General features: G+C 36.7%; 1 long non-coding RNA gene across 1 annotated transcript; it reads left to right on the top strand.

Annotated features, from left to right (window-relative positions):
• The first annotated feature begins 7,013 nt into the window (after positions 1–7,013).
• On the top strand, positions 7,014–12,651 carry LOC138111846 (uncharacterized). Its single transcript, XR_011151476.1, has 3 exons — positions 7,014–7,080; positions 8,237–8,366; positions 12,441–12,651. It is a non-coding gene; the product is annotated as an uncharacterized lncRNA (long non-coding RNA).
• The last annotated feature ends 2,160 nt before the right edge of the window (positions 12,652–14,811 follow it).

Genomic DNA, 14,811 nt, shown 5'->3' with positions numbered 1-14,811 from the left:
GGCTGCTTAGAGTTGAGCGTGACTGATGTGCAGATAGCAGGCTATGTGTGCAGAATTCTAAACATGGAAGGGGGGAAACATCAGTGCACGCGTGAAAGGGAACTTGCTTTCTATCGCCTGACTTTGCAGCACACCCCCTCTCTCAAGGTTATCTCCTCTCTCCTCTCCCCATATTCGATTACACTTGACAGTGATGAGTGCTGCAGCCAGATGAGACACACTTATTTTGCTGAACAATCCCAGAGGACTTTGAAAGACAGAACAACCCCCCAGCTAAGGAACAACTTAGGTCTCCAGGATACAAACTGGGCAGTTTTATTTTTTCTTCTGAATGGAAGTTCAAAGCAGCTGAGGTTATTTGTAGACTGAGGTCAAACCCAGCAAATATCAAGATTGTCAGTTTTAAGGGATGAATATATGTTTATCCAAAAGTCCTGCTGCACTAATATAAAGTATTTGCAGGACAAATCCTTCCTAGGACTTCTGTTTTTAGTGAGTCACTGCACTCACCCACCACGTATGAGGTTCCCCCAAGTCTGGACAAGGCAAACGCGAGGCTCTGGCAGGCAAGAACTCAGAGGTGTCTCTGGGAGCCGCTGGCCCTGGCTGCATCTTGATGGTGTTCCTCTGTAGGTTTTGAGTTAGCAAAGGGACATCAATGCCCCCTTTCTCTCCCTCTCCCTGTTAAGGTCTGGGGGCTGTGAAATTTTGCACAACTGTTGTTGGACTATTAGGGAAGGATTCTGAAGCCCATTCCCAAGCCCCTTCTTTTATTTTGTGTCTTAGCATTAGAAAATACTCCCCATACAAAAGGCCTGAGTAAGCTTCTTGCTCCAAACTCCCTGCTTCCATCATTCCATGAAGGGAGGATAAGCAAGACCAAGTAAAGATGATGAATTCTCTGTACTGGTTTGTGACTTTAAGGAAACACTCTGTATTCAAACACAAGTGGCCATTCCATTTTACTGTGTTCATGACTTTTTTCCCATAAAAGTATTAATCACTTTGCTAATCAAAATATGTGCGCATGTATGTGCATTTATACAGGTGTGCATATACACACTTATATAAATGTACAGGGCAGGTTTAAATCAGATATTGGGAGGAAATTCTTTACAGTGAGGGTGCTGGGAGACTGGCACAGGTTGCCCAAAGAAGCTGTGGAAGTGTTCAAGGCCAGGTTGAATGGAGCTCTGAGCAAGCTGGTCTGGTGGAAGGAGTCCCTGGCAGGAGAGCTGGAAATAGATGATCTTTAAGATCCTTTCTACCCCAATCCATTCTGTGATTCTTTGAAATTTAGTAAAATTTCCAAATTCTAAAGAATTTATCACATTCCATAGCAATTTGTTCCAGAGAAACCTATTGTCTTTATTTAAGTGTTATATTTTGTACTGGGCAGTTTTCCAGCTACTAACCTCTTGTTATTTTATATCTAAATTTGAGGTGATGAGGGTATTTATAACAAGGATTTGAAACGTGATGCTGAAAGAAGGTGACACTAAGAGACACTAAACTTTCCAAAGCTCCTCTTATTGTTTAAGTGTTGTGATTCTTTTAAAATGTTTTACCCAAGTTCATTATAGATGCATTCTTCATAGACTCTTAGAAAATACTTGAAGTTTCCTGGCAGTATTTCTATGGCAATGCCTGTTATTCATTCAAGTTGAACTGGAATGTACTGGAGGATTTAATCCTTTTTCTGTTTGGGGCAATAAAAATATGGTCCACATAAAGTTAGCAACAAACTAAGAGAAAAGCTGCTTCTTAGAGCTGCCATAGTACAATTTTTCTAATTGGTCTTTCTTAATCTCTAGCAAAAATCAATGGAAATGGAATAGTATGCAGTACTATAAGGCATTATAGGCAGGAAAGATTACTTGTGATTTAGACATAATGTCACTTCTTGGTATGAAGAAGTTGATTGACTACTTCCAAAGTAATTTTTGTTGCTTGAATGCCTGGCAAAATGTTGATTGCTTTAGAGTCATGTTTCATCCCACTACTTAATATGACTATTGTTTTAGAGCCTTACTTGGAACAACCTTCTTTATTTGGGAATATGAAGAACAAACAGAATTTTTAACTCACCAAGGTCCCCCTGTAACCCTAACCTCAACCATAATCCAACACCCATCAGCTCTGAAAATTGAAAATTATACAATCAATGACCAACTCAGCAATGGGATCAATCTTACCCTAGACTTTTGCTTTTACCTGTTGGAGCACCGAATTTACAAATATCTGCTTCATTGTATTCTTTCTCTCACTATTCTGAGACATGTACCCCTCACATTGAACGAATTTTAAAATATTCAGTTCAAATCCCATAAAAGGGCAAGGCCAAAGGTTTCAGTCACATTACTGCTGAAATTCAAAGTTGAGCCTTGACTGTACTTTCTTTTCCTACTGCTGCTGAGGTTATTGTTAGCAATAATTTTACTGAGAAAAGAAGGTGGATTAAAAAAAAAAAAACTTTCAGAAAGAGAAAGAATGAGTGGTTAAATAGCAGTGTTCTGCAAGCTATACTTAGAATCAATCATTTTACTGTTTTCTCAGCCACACTAGTGATCATGAATCCTGTATCTTTCTCCAAGTTTGGTGGTTGTGCCAACCCTTCATTCTGAGAAGCCTCATGTGTCCTGTACAGGACTTCACAGTATGTTTATGGATTCAGGAGAAAGCTCTGCTCAAAGAGGGGCAGGAAGTGAAAGGGGATTTGTTTGATACAGCACACCAGAGAGTGCAAAAGGAAGAGCAAGCCATGAAGACAGAGAAATTGAAAAGGAGGTAGGAAAAGAAGGAGTTATTTGTAGCTCATGATAGACATTTTGTTCAATGAGGAGTTCTTCTGCCTTGACTTACTTTCGTTTGGTGACTGGAACTGGAATTCCATTGGGCTAATTTGGAATTGACCACTAACACCTGGAAAAACATTTTTCAACCTGCAAGATCCGTAGACAAAAGTATGCACATAGAGACAAATATTTTGTCTCTCTAACCTCCCAGTTGTATGTATGGCAACGGCTAAAGCAAAATCTGCAAATGAAGTCATGTTTTCTTTTCTCTTATGTCATCTCACTGGGAAAAAAGTTACATTTCTCAAAAAAAAAAATGAAATGGTCTTTCTGCCTTCCTCATACATGAAGGCCCTGACATATAATCACTGCACATTTGCATTTGGCTCAAACTCACCAGGCTGCTTCTAAGATATACTGGATCTTGAGGGGAGGAATTTCTTAGTCAAAAGATCTTATCATGGAAAAACTGTTACAGAATTTTGCAATGGCCTCGCTGCTCTGGAAAAAACCAAAAACCAAACCAACAAACGAAACCAAACAAGCATCCCCCTCTCCCCCCAAACACCACAAAACCAAACAGAATTAAGAACCAATAAAGAGAGATGTTTGGCTAAACATGTTCCATGTCACCATTGGTTAAAACAAGTGGGAACACAAGTAGGGATACAGTTACAAGATGCTGTGGTTACAGGAACCACTCTATTACTGAAGACACAAGGAGTCATGAGCTACAAACCTCTTCTCTGCATCTGCACCTTGCAGCTGTTAGAAGCAATGTGTGATAGATTCCAGAACCTTCTTTTGAGTTTTGAAATCAGTGTCAGTCCAGAGGTATTAATTGTTGCCTTTTGAGAAACAAGGCCTGGTTTTATTTCTGGTGAGAGGAAGGTGCTACTGTTAAATTTGCTGCTGGGATGTTGTGAAGATCTGCCTCCTTGAATACCCAGGTTCTTGCACATTGCACAGTCATCAAAACATAGTGGGAGCAATAAACCCAAAGCTCCTGAGAGCTGATAAGTAGCAACTGTAAGGAGGAGATTTGAGCATGCCCACTCTAGCTGGGATGCAGGTAGGAACTCAAAAGCAACACTCCAATAACTTAATGTAGCCAGTTATCCTTCCCCATACCCTGACACTTTTGGTGTTTTTCAAGTCAAGGCATGCAGTATGGCTAAACATTGGCCGTCTCCCCACCTCAGGCTGGCAAGGTAATGATGCAGAGTGTGGCTGATAGCACAGTTCACCTCTGTCTCCACACCAGAGATGAAAGATCCAGTCTTTTGGGCAAACCAAATCAGCCAAAACCTGACTACTGAGAGGAATTTCCAACTGACAAATAGATCAGAGATCTCTCTATATCCTAAAGCATTCTTGGGCAGAAGACAAAATAGAATGTTTCAAAATGCAGGGCTAAATTTATATATGCAGTGCAATACTGCAGAGGTAATAGACTATTGTACCATGATAGACACATTTTTTGTTGGTCTTTCCACAGACAGAATTCTATCAAAAACATTCAAATACTTTAAATGGTGATATCACTAAAACTTAGAAACTGTGAGTGGTCCTATGTATTAGATATACAGATATATGTGGATAATTTTATAACCATAATTACATGTCTTTATAATTGCAATGGTTTGACATCAATGAAACTCCAAAACTGGGTGTGGTTTTATATGGTAAATGCAAATGGATGATTTTATAACCATAATTACATGCCTTTATAGTTGCATTGGTTTGTGTACACACAAAAATATGTGATACTTAATAGTCTTTCTCCTAAAATATCAAAGACAATAAAAAATATATAGTTTTTCACAGTTGTGTGATCCCTTTGGGCCAGTTCCTATGCTCTTTTCTTAGTGCTAGAGCTGTAGACATAGCATCCAAAACCAGGAGAGTCGCAAGTACCGCAGATTGACTGTAATCAGAGCCTTGTTCCCTTTTAAGAGAATTCAGTGGGTGTTCCAAATTGAAAGATTTTGGCTTAACATGGTTTTATACCTATATTCATAAACAGTAGTGCCTCAATCACTTTCAATCTCAAGTGTACACGACTAACTAGCAATTTCCTGCGTTTGTGACATGCCATGATCTTGCTTGATGCTGTCAAACTTTGCGACTACACAGAAAAGCAGTGGCAGGTTGATAGTGAATGACCCCTGGTAAGTTATTTTGAAATTGCCAGACTTTGCTCTACAAGTTTAGTCTCTCATAGCAACATGGGCAGCATATCATTCTGTGCTGGCTTCATTAAAAGAAAACGATTCCGTCTTTCAGTTAAAAAAAAAGAAAAGCTGTAACTGTTGAAGCAGCATGCACCTAATAAGCTACTTCTAAATCTGGCTCCATCATTTCAGTCTGTGAACTAGCAGAACAGAGCTTGCAGAATCCTTCTCAAGTAAGTATTGCTTTCTCTTAACTGCATGTTTCTATTTTTTTTATTTAAAATTTATAACAGGTAGGAAAGAAGTCTTCAGCACTGAATTAGTGGTGCTGCAATATGACAACTGGGTGCCTGGTGCATGAATTAACATGCTCTGTTGTTTCATTTGGCAGACATTACTGTCTTTAAAATGAAATAGTTAATACATTAAGGTACAAGACAGCAAATTATATGGATGAAGCTTCCTAAAGCTGCAGTGCTGGAAAGCTAATGAAATGATTTATAATTGACTGTCATGATAGGGGTTTTTTAATGAGTTATGTATCTTTTATTTGCATAATGCACATCATGGAACATGTCTATTTGATCTCATCAAAACTGGAATATTTATTCTGAATATGCTACTGGCCATTAAGTATGAAATTAGCAAAATAATTTATATCTTCAAGAAAGGAAAAATTCAGGCAGTGGCATTAATATTAATAAAGCTAGTATGTACACATTAAACGTAGCTCAGGTTTGTATTAAATGATGAAGGAAAATATATGTGGTGCATGACTTTGTCTAATTACACAAAGTATTAGTCAGACATTGCTAAACCAAACAGAGTATAGATGAAATAATTGTTTGTATGAAAAACAACATAAATGCATAACATTTGCCCAAACAAACAGGACATACTGTAGCATGCTTTCTGCAAGAGTATTTAAACAGCTCTGATGGACATGTCTCTTTAATATAATGAATGAGGTGGGACTATGGTCGTGGAAGGAAAATAAATAACAGTATTTTGCTTCATGTTTAAATTGCAACTGTTGTAATAGAAAGGAGTTAGGGACAGGCAATGCACAGGGCTACTGTTACATTTGGTATGCAAACACACACATATCCAAGTACAAACATACCTTTTATTCTCTTATTTAGTCATAGCTGCTTATCACCAATTCCTGTAACATGCAACTCTGATTGTAAACCTGCAGGTTTGCAGCACTCAGCAGAAATATTTTGGAGCTGCAACAGAGACATTACAGCACCAGAACTAATCTTCTGAAAACGTTTAGCACAAGCATATCCTATACCTCCAAGTAATATTATTTATCATAGTTTTTTTATGTAGGGAAGATTATGCTGCAAAAAATTCGCACTGTTTAGTTAACTTCCACAGAAAACTACACAAATACTTCCCCCCTGCTCAAGTTATCCATCCCCCAATAACCCATGGTAACAGCAGTCAAGAAATTACCATTTATTTCTCCCAGTTATTTTCAAATTACTCAGAACAACAAATTTTAAAACATACTTCCAGTCGAACTCATTTATACCCAGGCAAGTTTTTTATAAGCAAACTTTTTCAGGACATACTGAAGCATGGAACTGGAAAAACCATTTCCTTTTTTACTGTGTAATAGAAATAAAAAGTTTTTGGCAGATTATGTGTATGCAGAGGTAAAGAATAGAAACAGAGATTAAAAAATTACTGTGTTCCAGGTATGGTGAACAATAATATATCCTTCCTTTTGCAAGCAACCTTAAGCTTCCCAAGGGCTGGCTCTGAAGAGCCTAATAAATTAGAAGCCAATAATGTAGAGGTTTAGTCTGACATTCCACAGCCCTTCCCCAAATCTCAAGAAAACACAGCATAGTAATAACAAGACCAGTAAATAGTGAAATTTATGGTTCCATCTCTACAAGACTAAAGGAGACATCAGTGAGCAGAAATGCCACTAACAAGCTTAGACTGTTTCCACAGCTGTTACTCTTTACTAGAGGAGGCAATCCTCGGTAACTATTTCTGAGACAGACTGGGAGGGTGAGGAAGAGGTAGAGAACTGCCTTGGGGGTGTCTTTAAGGGGAAATGGTGACTTCGTGATAGAGGGGACAGTGTTGCCCAGGTAAAAAGGCTTATTCCTTCCTTATACTTTGTGATTTCCTAATCCTGCAAAAGAGTGATCCTAATGAAATGCCACAAACCTAGTACAGGTCTATTGCTCTTACGAAGTCAAAGTCCCTATGGGGGGTGTAGGATTACCCACTGCAAAGAACTGTGAATATTTGTATTATGCTCTGGAACAACTTGGTCAAACACATATTTCACTAATTTAAATAAACTCATTGGACAGGGAAAAAAAAAAAAAAAGAGATAGAGAATATCACAGCAGCATCTTATTCCTTTGTGGTTTATGCATTTAGACTTACCTTCCAGTCTTAAACTTTCCTCTATGTTTAACATTTAATTAGAAGAATTTCATATTCCTGCAGATATAAAAAAAACATGACAAGAAAAACACTGCTGTACTGAAAGATCTTTTCAATACTCCTTGAAGCATCAATGGGAAGGACTTTGGGTAGCCTTAGTTCACCACTAATGTGGTATGGGATCAGAAAGAGATATTATACAGCTTCAGAGACAGCAAGGCCTTGCAGATTGTGGCATCCAGCATAAATTTAGGAATGGATTAAAGAAAAATAAACTGGTATATAAAATATCATTAATTTTAAAATATAACATAATGAATGAGTGGGAAATATTTTCAGTCCACCTGAAGAAAAAGGCAGTGTATTTTTATCCTAAGCCTGATTTTGCATGAGAAACTAATTCCATTCCTCCACTCATTTTTCCTCTCTACTGTCTTAAATTTTCTCATGCTTTTTTCCCCCTTTTCTTAATGATGATAATGATGATAATAATAATGACGATGATTTTGATTATAATAATTATTACAATTATGATTATTATTGGGAAAAAAGAAGAGAGAAAAGGGAGAGGAAAATGAGGAAAATGGTATACCTAATTTGGAAAGCCACATGACACTGCCAGACTACCTCAAAGAAGGACATATTTAAAGACTAGACTCAAAGGATTTGACACTTTCCTAAAAATATACATTTTCAAGGAGCAGTGGAAGAAACTAAGACTCCTCATCTGTGTATTCTCAGAAGGATCAATTATTTTACTGTCTTTTCACCAAGCAACTACAAAGTGAACTGGAGACACAGAATCAAATGCTAGTGTAATGCAGATGACCTACAGCTCTACCCATCCTACAGCACGGCCACAAAAACGGTACAGCGTGTGAAGAAGAGCTCATGGAGCAGCTGGCTAAAGCAGAAACTGAGCAAGAAAAAGATGATGCTGGCAGAGGATAGAGAGCATTTTGAGGACTCATTCACAGTCCAGGTACGCAGCCGCGGTTGGTCACTTAAACGCAAATCTGATAAATTGTTATTCACAGATCCTGTTAACTTCTGTTAGCTAGGAATCTCTATCTCTCTTAGATGGGAAAAAATTTCTCAGACAGGTGATATTACAAGCTTTTAGTGCTAAGAAGTTCTAACATGAAGGAAAAGCTATAGTGTTTATACTCTGAAGCTTGGCCTAACTAGACTAGTAATCCGTTCCTTACACTGTAGATCAGCCTCATATAATTTTGTATTCCTCTCTTCCAAGCAGTCCATTGTCTGGACTGTGGATAAATAAAAGATCACTTAAAACACCTAGAAAAAAATTACAGTCTGCAGCTTCATTTCTCTGGCTTTTCTCAGCAAAATTTCTCTTCATGGGAGACAAAAGTCCGTTGGTAATTAAGGGTAGCCAAACGTCATTAGCTAGTGCCACAAGTGCCTTGTATATATCTTTGAAAAACTTTAAAGCTATGTGCAGTAACATGTGTCCACAGTGCCATTTTCTACTGCTAAGGAGCAGACAACACTACAGCCAACAGCTTACAATTGATACTGATTTGGCTGCTGGCACTGTAATGGAAGGTGCTCTGACAGGATGATATTGAGGGCAATAAGAGCCTGTGTCCAATATGCTGTTGGACTGGAATTTAAAAAAAAAAAAAAAAAAAAAGGTGTACTAAAACATTTTGAGCTTACATTTTTCTCTTTAATTTTTCATTTATTTTTAAAGCTATAAATATAGCTTGCATTTTAATTGGGTGTCTGTCTCTAATTTTACTGCAGCTGTAGCATTTGCCAGAGAACAGTGGCTCTTTTTTCAGGGTGGTGCAGGATTTATACCAAAAAAATATCTCTTCTCTAATGCTCAGCACTTCTTACAGGCTTATCACAGTTCTGTCTAGTATACAGCTATAAATTAAATGAATCAGACTTATGGATGTTGACAAGAAAGATGACACAGCAATTTGTTGCCTTTAGTTTAGTCATCCTGTAGTTGTAAAACAGATAAATGTTTTACTCATCATGGTGGAGAGGTTGATTAATGAGAATTTAGGGCAATTTGGATCCATTATATATTTTGATTTAGATTCAAGGCTGAATGCAAACACTGTCCACCATGCAGATTCCTGCATAGAAACATTAGTCTCTGTTCTTTAAGACACCATAGTACCTTTTCACCTCCTTTTCATGCCAACAAAACCTACCATTTCTTAAGAATCCAGACTGATTTAATGGTGGCAGTACTGGTCCAATTTTCTGTTTGTCGTAACGTGTTACAAATCTACCAACAACTGATAGAAAAAGGAAAAACCTGTTTTAACTTGTTCACATTAGCAGTCATACATTAAAATAACTGAATTTTCATTCTACTGGTCCTGAAGGCAGCTAGATCTTACAGACTTAGAGCAAATGCCTGCTTAAATTCTCCTTAAGGCTGAAACACTTTCAGGCAGAACCTAGTGAGGTAAAACCAATACATACAACACTGACTGCATCTCCCCTCCATTACAAATTGTTTGTTCCAAAAGGAAACAGAAATGGTGAAAGTAATATTTTGTGAAATTGAATTTTTCCTGTGTGAGGCCTAGCATCCTAGAAAGAGATATTATTCCCATTAATTTGAAAATGTGATAGAATTTCTGGAGAAAAACAAAATAGAACAATGCTGAGAAGAATTTAAGGAAACTCTGTCTTGCTGATGAAACTGGTCTAGGCAACCTTACATTAAAAGCAAATTTGTATTTGACAGCCAATACAGAAAAAAAAGAAAACGAAACCATCTGTTAGAAAAACCCAGAGAGGAACATCTGTATTATTTAAAGGGATAAACTGAAGTGTAAAACTGAAAGGTCTCATAAACCACTTCAAAATTAACTGCATTAATTGTGAAGAGGACTGGATAAGATAAAATTTTCATTAAAGGCAGGAGGGAAGAATACATCTGAGCAAGAATGGGCACTGGGAGAGTTGGGATATAGCTATTTTAAGAGTGGAGTATCTGCTGAGGGATGTACATATCTGTAGGGCAAACTGAGAGCTTTGAACTGAATGCCCTTCCTAAAAATAATAGTAAGTTTGGCCCTGCTGCTTAGGCAATATTTCTGAATAGTTGAAAGGATGAGTGAGAACTAGGAACACAAATACAGGAAATACACACCGTTATAATGTAAAACTTGTTCTTTGCTTCAACAAGAACAGCACACACAACAGTGTTATTATTCATCCATAATCTTGGAGTTTATTCACTGACTGTAAAAGGCTCTGGAACCAGTATTAATTGCAATTAAAATAAACCTCAATATTGTTTAAAAATCAGATTTACTTTTTTTTAATAATAACTTAAAAGTTTTTTATGAATCTCAAAATGTAAAAAACCTTTATACGTGTTTGGGTTTTTTAATGTAGATAATCTGCTGAAGATATTCTTGTTCATGTATCAAAAGACATACTCTTGGATACAGAAAAACTTAGTACTAAAACTGTTGAATATTTTCTGCCTTGATCCAAAAATGATCATATCTTCCAGAGCTCTACACAAAGAAACTTCTAGTTGTCATAACAACATCCTGCAGCAAATACAAGATAGCTTGTACTTGCTTTTAGTACAATTAGCAAACATCTCCTGAAGATTAAAAACCAGGGATGTTATTTAAAAGAGAGGGTGGAATGTTTGTTTTTTTTAAATTCCCACAAAATTCAGCATTTAAATTAAAATCATAAGCCAATGGTATGTAGAAATGTTCCATTACATCAAGTCATATTTGCAGGTAACTCTGTTATGCTCCATGTTTATACATGGAGGTTTCTAATAATGTCTTTCTAAAATGACATGCAGAATATAAATAAGCCTAAATTTAGAAAAATCTTGATGTGTTTTCCTAAGTAACAAGTTTACTAGACAAATTCCTGAATGTTTCAATCTTGTCAAATGCAATACTAAGTCATTATGAAAGTCCCATTTAAGCTATGATCTTAAATATCATTCTGTTATAAATGTTCCAGGTTCAGAAGTTTATCAGGAAAGGATCAGCGTCACTCTGTTTATGTTCTTATATTAACACTAAAATAGGATAGAAAAACTTAGCCATTGCAACACACAAAATTACAAACTGTATCCACTCCAGTCCCTAGGAAGGGTTCACTTATGAGTGAGCCCTGATGGTATCTGGGGATGTGTCCTTATGCAAGATTGGGTATCATAAAAGTACATAGAAAAATACAGTCCTTTCCTAATTGAAAGAATACAGTCGTTTCCTAATTTAAAGGCCAGTTAATGGCAGCTACAGACCAAAGTGCAGGTATTGATCAAAGGTGAATGAACTAGATAATGGCAGAGCTGCTGATAGAGGAAATCTTATTTATAGTGAAGTCTGTCACTTAGGCCAGACAGTTTTCTGTTGATTTGCACAGACATACTGTTTATTCCAACAGTGGTGCCCACCATTTCTAAAGCAGGGCAAAATTAATGCATAACTTTTTCTCTTAAGATTATTTTAAAGTTAATATGACTGGTTCAGAAGAACCTAGAAATCTGGCAAGCATCCACCTAGCTGAGGCATATTGTAGTAATAAAGAGCAGAAGAATTTGAGCTCTCTGAAAGTATTTGTTTCAAGAGTACAACTCAGACTACTGCAGCAAAGTATTGCCATCCACAGACACACCTGCTTGCATTGGAACAGGAAATTCCCTATATCAGCAATGTCTTCAAAGAGATTTAAATATATTAAGGTAAAATAATTTGAACACTTCAAAAAATAAGTCACTTGGCATATGGAAAATAAATAATGACCATCAAATAATTATAAATAAAGTTCAAGATATCAAACATTCAGATTTTTAATCATATTTTGTTTTAATATTCAGCTTCTCTATTTGTACACATAATGGAAATAATTTCTGCAATTCAGGTAGTCTCTAGAGAATATTTTGGCAAATTTACTTAAGAGAACACTGAATAGTTACTGTTACTACAAACTTTGATAACATCTGTTCTGACCAAGATTCACACTGGTTGATGTGAAAAGATCTGTATCATTTAAGTAAGAAGAATTATTTTTCATTTTGCAGCTGTGGATTATATCTTTTTCTCAATAATCAGATGTGTCTGTGTCATATGTCTAGTGTCATTAAGCAGAAATCATCTGAAGGAAGAGAAGCAGCATTATAAGCTGTATGACACCCACAAGTGTATGTACCCTACCTAAGTTACCTATGACCATATATCTATATATATATTTGACTGCTGTGCAAATAACATTTTTCTGAACAAAAGAGCTCTTTCCTGACAATAAAAGAGAATTATATGGTCCATTTTTATTGACTGTACCACAGATTTTTAAATTCATACCTTAAAATTTGCACATATGCAATGGATAGCTGAATTTATGCTTGTAGTTAACATAGCTTTATTCATATACAAAGGAGCCCAATCTCTCATGAATAAAAAAGCTCTTCTCCAAATATGTACAAGTCATTACAGGTTCTGGATCAACAATGAGGCTTGCTCTATTTCTGAAACAGGCATTATTAATGAAGTCCATTAAAACTGCAGAACTCACCCTTTGCCAAGCTCTAATGGATCTGGAAGGCAAAAGACCTAGGATAGATTAGCATAGACTCTATGCAATTCAGAATCCTGTGTGCTTCAAGAATAACATTAAGTTTGTAGAAGTCTGTATTGGACATACTAAAAAATCCCTAAATTCTGTCTTTACAAGAAGAGAGTAGTGCTGTATTGTTCCCTGACTGCATTGAAAATGTCATGAAAATCTTTGTGTTGACAATTGAAAGCATTTGCCAGCCCTTTAAACTGCTAGCATTCACATTCAAGTGAGAGAGGCATAAATTAATCTAAAACAAGACAGTGTGAACGAGATTTATGCATTTTAATCCCCATTATCTCTGTGATCAGGATAATGTTTGTAGGATGCAATGGAATGGCACAGTCCCATAGAAAATATGGAAGCATTTCAAAAAGTAATTCCAGTAAAAGCAATTGATTTCTGATGTGTTAAAAGGATCTTCATGTCCCCCTGTTATTTGCGAAATTAATGTACTTACTATGTTAATTTGAGAGATTTGCAACACTTCAGCAGCTTTTATGAACTATGATTTAAATGAGTGTTGGAATTACCAACGTGGAGACAATAAATTCTAGGCAGTAAGTAAAGTGCCTTATAATGAGGGACCTAAATGTCTGCTTCAAAAGCACATGGAAGTACATTTCAGCTCAAGACGCTGTTGACCTGTCAGCTATGCATTACATTTTTAAATGTGCTCTTATCTTTAAGGGAGGTCACTCAGTTTTCTCTTTGTCAGTCTCTTTCTCTGCTTGCTGCATTTTACAGTGATGTAAGCAGAGTCTGAATCTCACCACACAAAAAGGGGAAAATCACTTGCTTTCACCCTTATGCTAAAGTAAGGAGATGCAAAAACCAAAAAAACTCCAGCCTTTCAAATTTATCAGTCCTTTCTCTGGTCATTTCCTGTGGCAACACATCATTGGGGCACTACAAATATCCACGCTGATTATAAAGTCAGACTACAGTCTTTAATCTCACTTAAACTAGTCCTTAGGTTCCTGCATGTACGAACCAAAAATAGAAACTCTTCACTTCAGAGTTCAGACTTGCCTGTCTATAAAGACAGTAAATAATGAGAACTTCACATACAAGGTACTCAAAGAACTTTTCTTTACTACTCCAATGTCATTGACAATGTTGAAATATTGTACCTTGTTTTGGAACCTAACCTTTTAAAATTATTTTAGAATTAAAATTATGACAAAAACAAGCAGGTAGGAAGTGAGAATCACGCTTTGTTTGCTTTTCTGGATCTAGCAGATTTGTCACTAAGTTTTTTAATAGAACAGCAAACACTAGTAGCATTAGGACAATATAGCATGACCTTCTCTACTATTGGATTTTAAAAAGCCCTGAAACAGAACCACCCTAGACTTTACTTAGTGAGAATTGATCTACATCATGGCAGTTTGGTTTCCAGTTCAACAAACAGGAATATATCATATGTTGCTCTGGGTCAATGAAAGCCCATGCTTATCCACTGAACACTCAATACCCTGGAAAATTTGCATGTCCTATAGATTCTGTTCATTAGTATGGTTAATTAAAATTATGAGAGTTTGCTTGTGATGTAATTATGAAATATATGCATAATTTGAAGTGCATATGGGACAAATGTGGTGGGTGCGTCGTTATGCCCTTTGAAGACATGCCTTTTGTCTTACAAGTTAGACAAGGATTTATGGGAATCCCTCTTACTGACAGTATTTGACATACAGACACTAAAGTAAATGGAAAGGTTCCATTTCCCCAGTTAAGCCAGAGGGTGCTGTGCCTGGAAGATCAGCCAAGCAAGAGGGGGGTGGCAGGGTGAATGAAGAAAGAGCATGCGGTGCGTGCACCACTGCATGTGCACC

This window comes from Aphelocoma coerulescens, chromosome 5 (genome assembly GCF_041296385.1).
Source record: "Aphelocoma coerulescens isolate FSJ_1873_10779 chromosome 5, UR_Acoe_1.0, whole genome shotgun sequence".
Lineage (NCBI taxonomy): Eukaryota > Metazoa > Chordata > Aves > Passeriformes > Corvidae > Aphelocoma > Aphelocoma coerulescens.
This window is presented reverse-complemented; position numbering and strand designations above follow the sequence as displayed.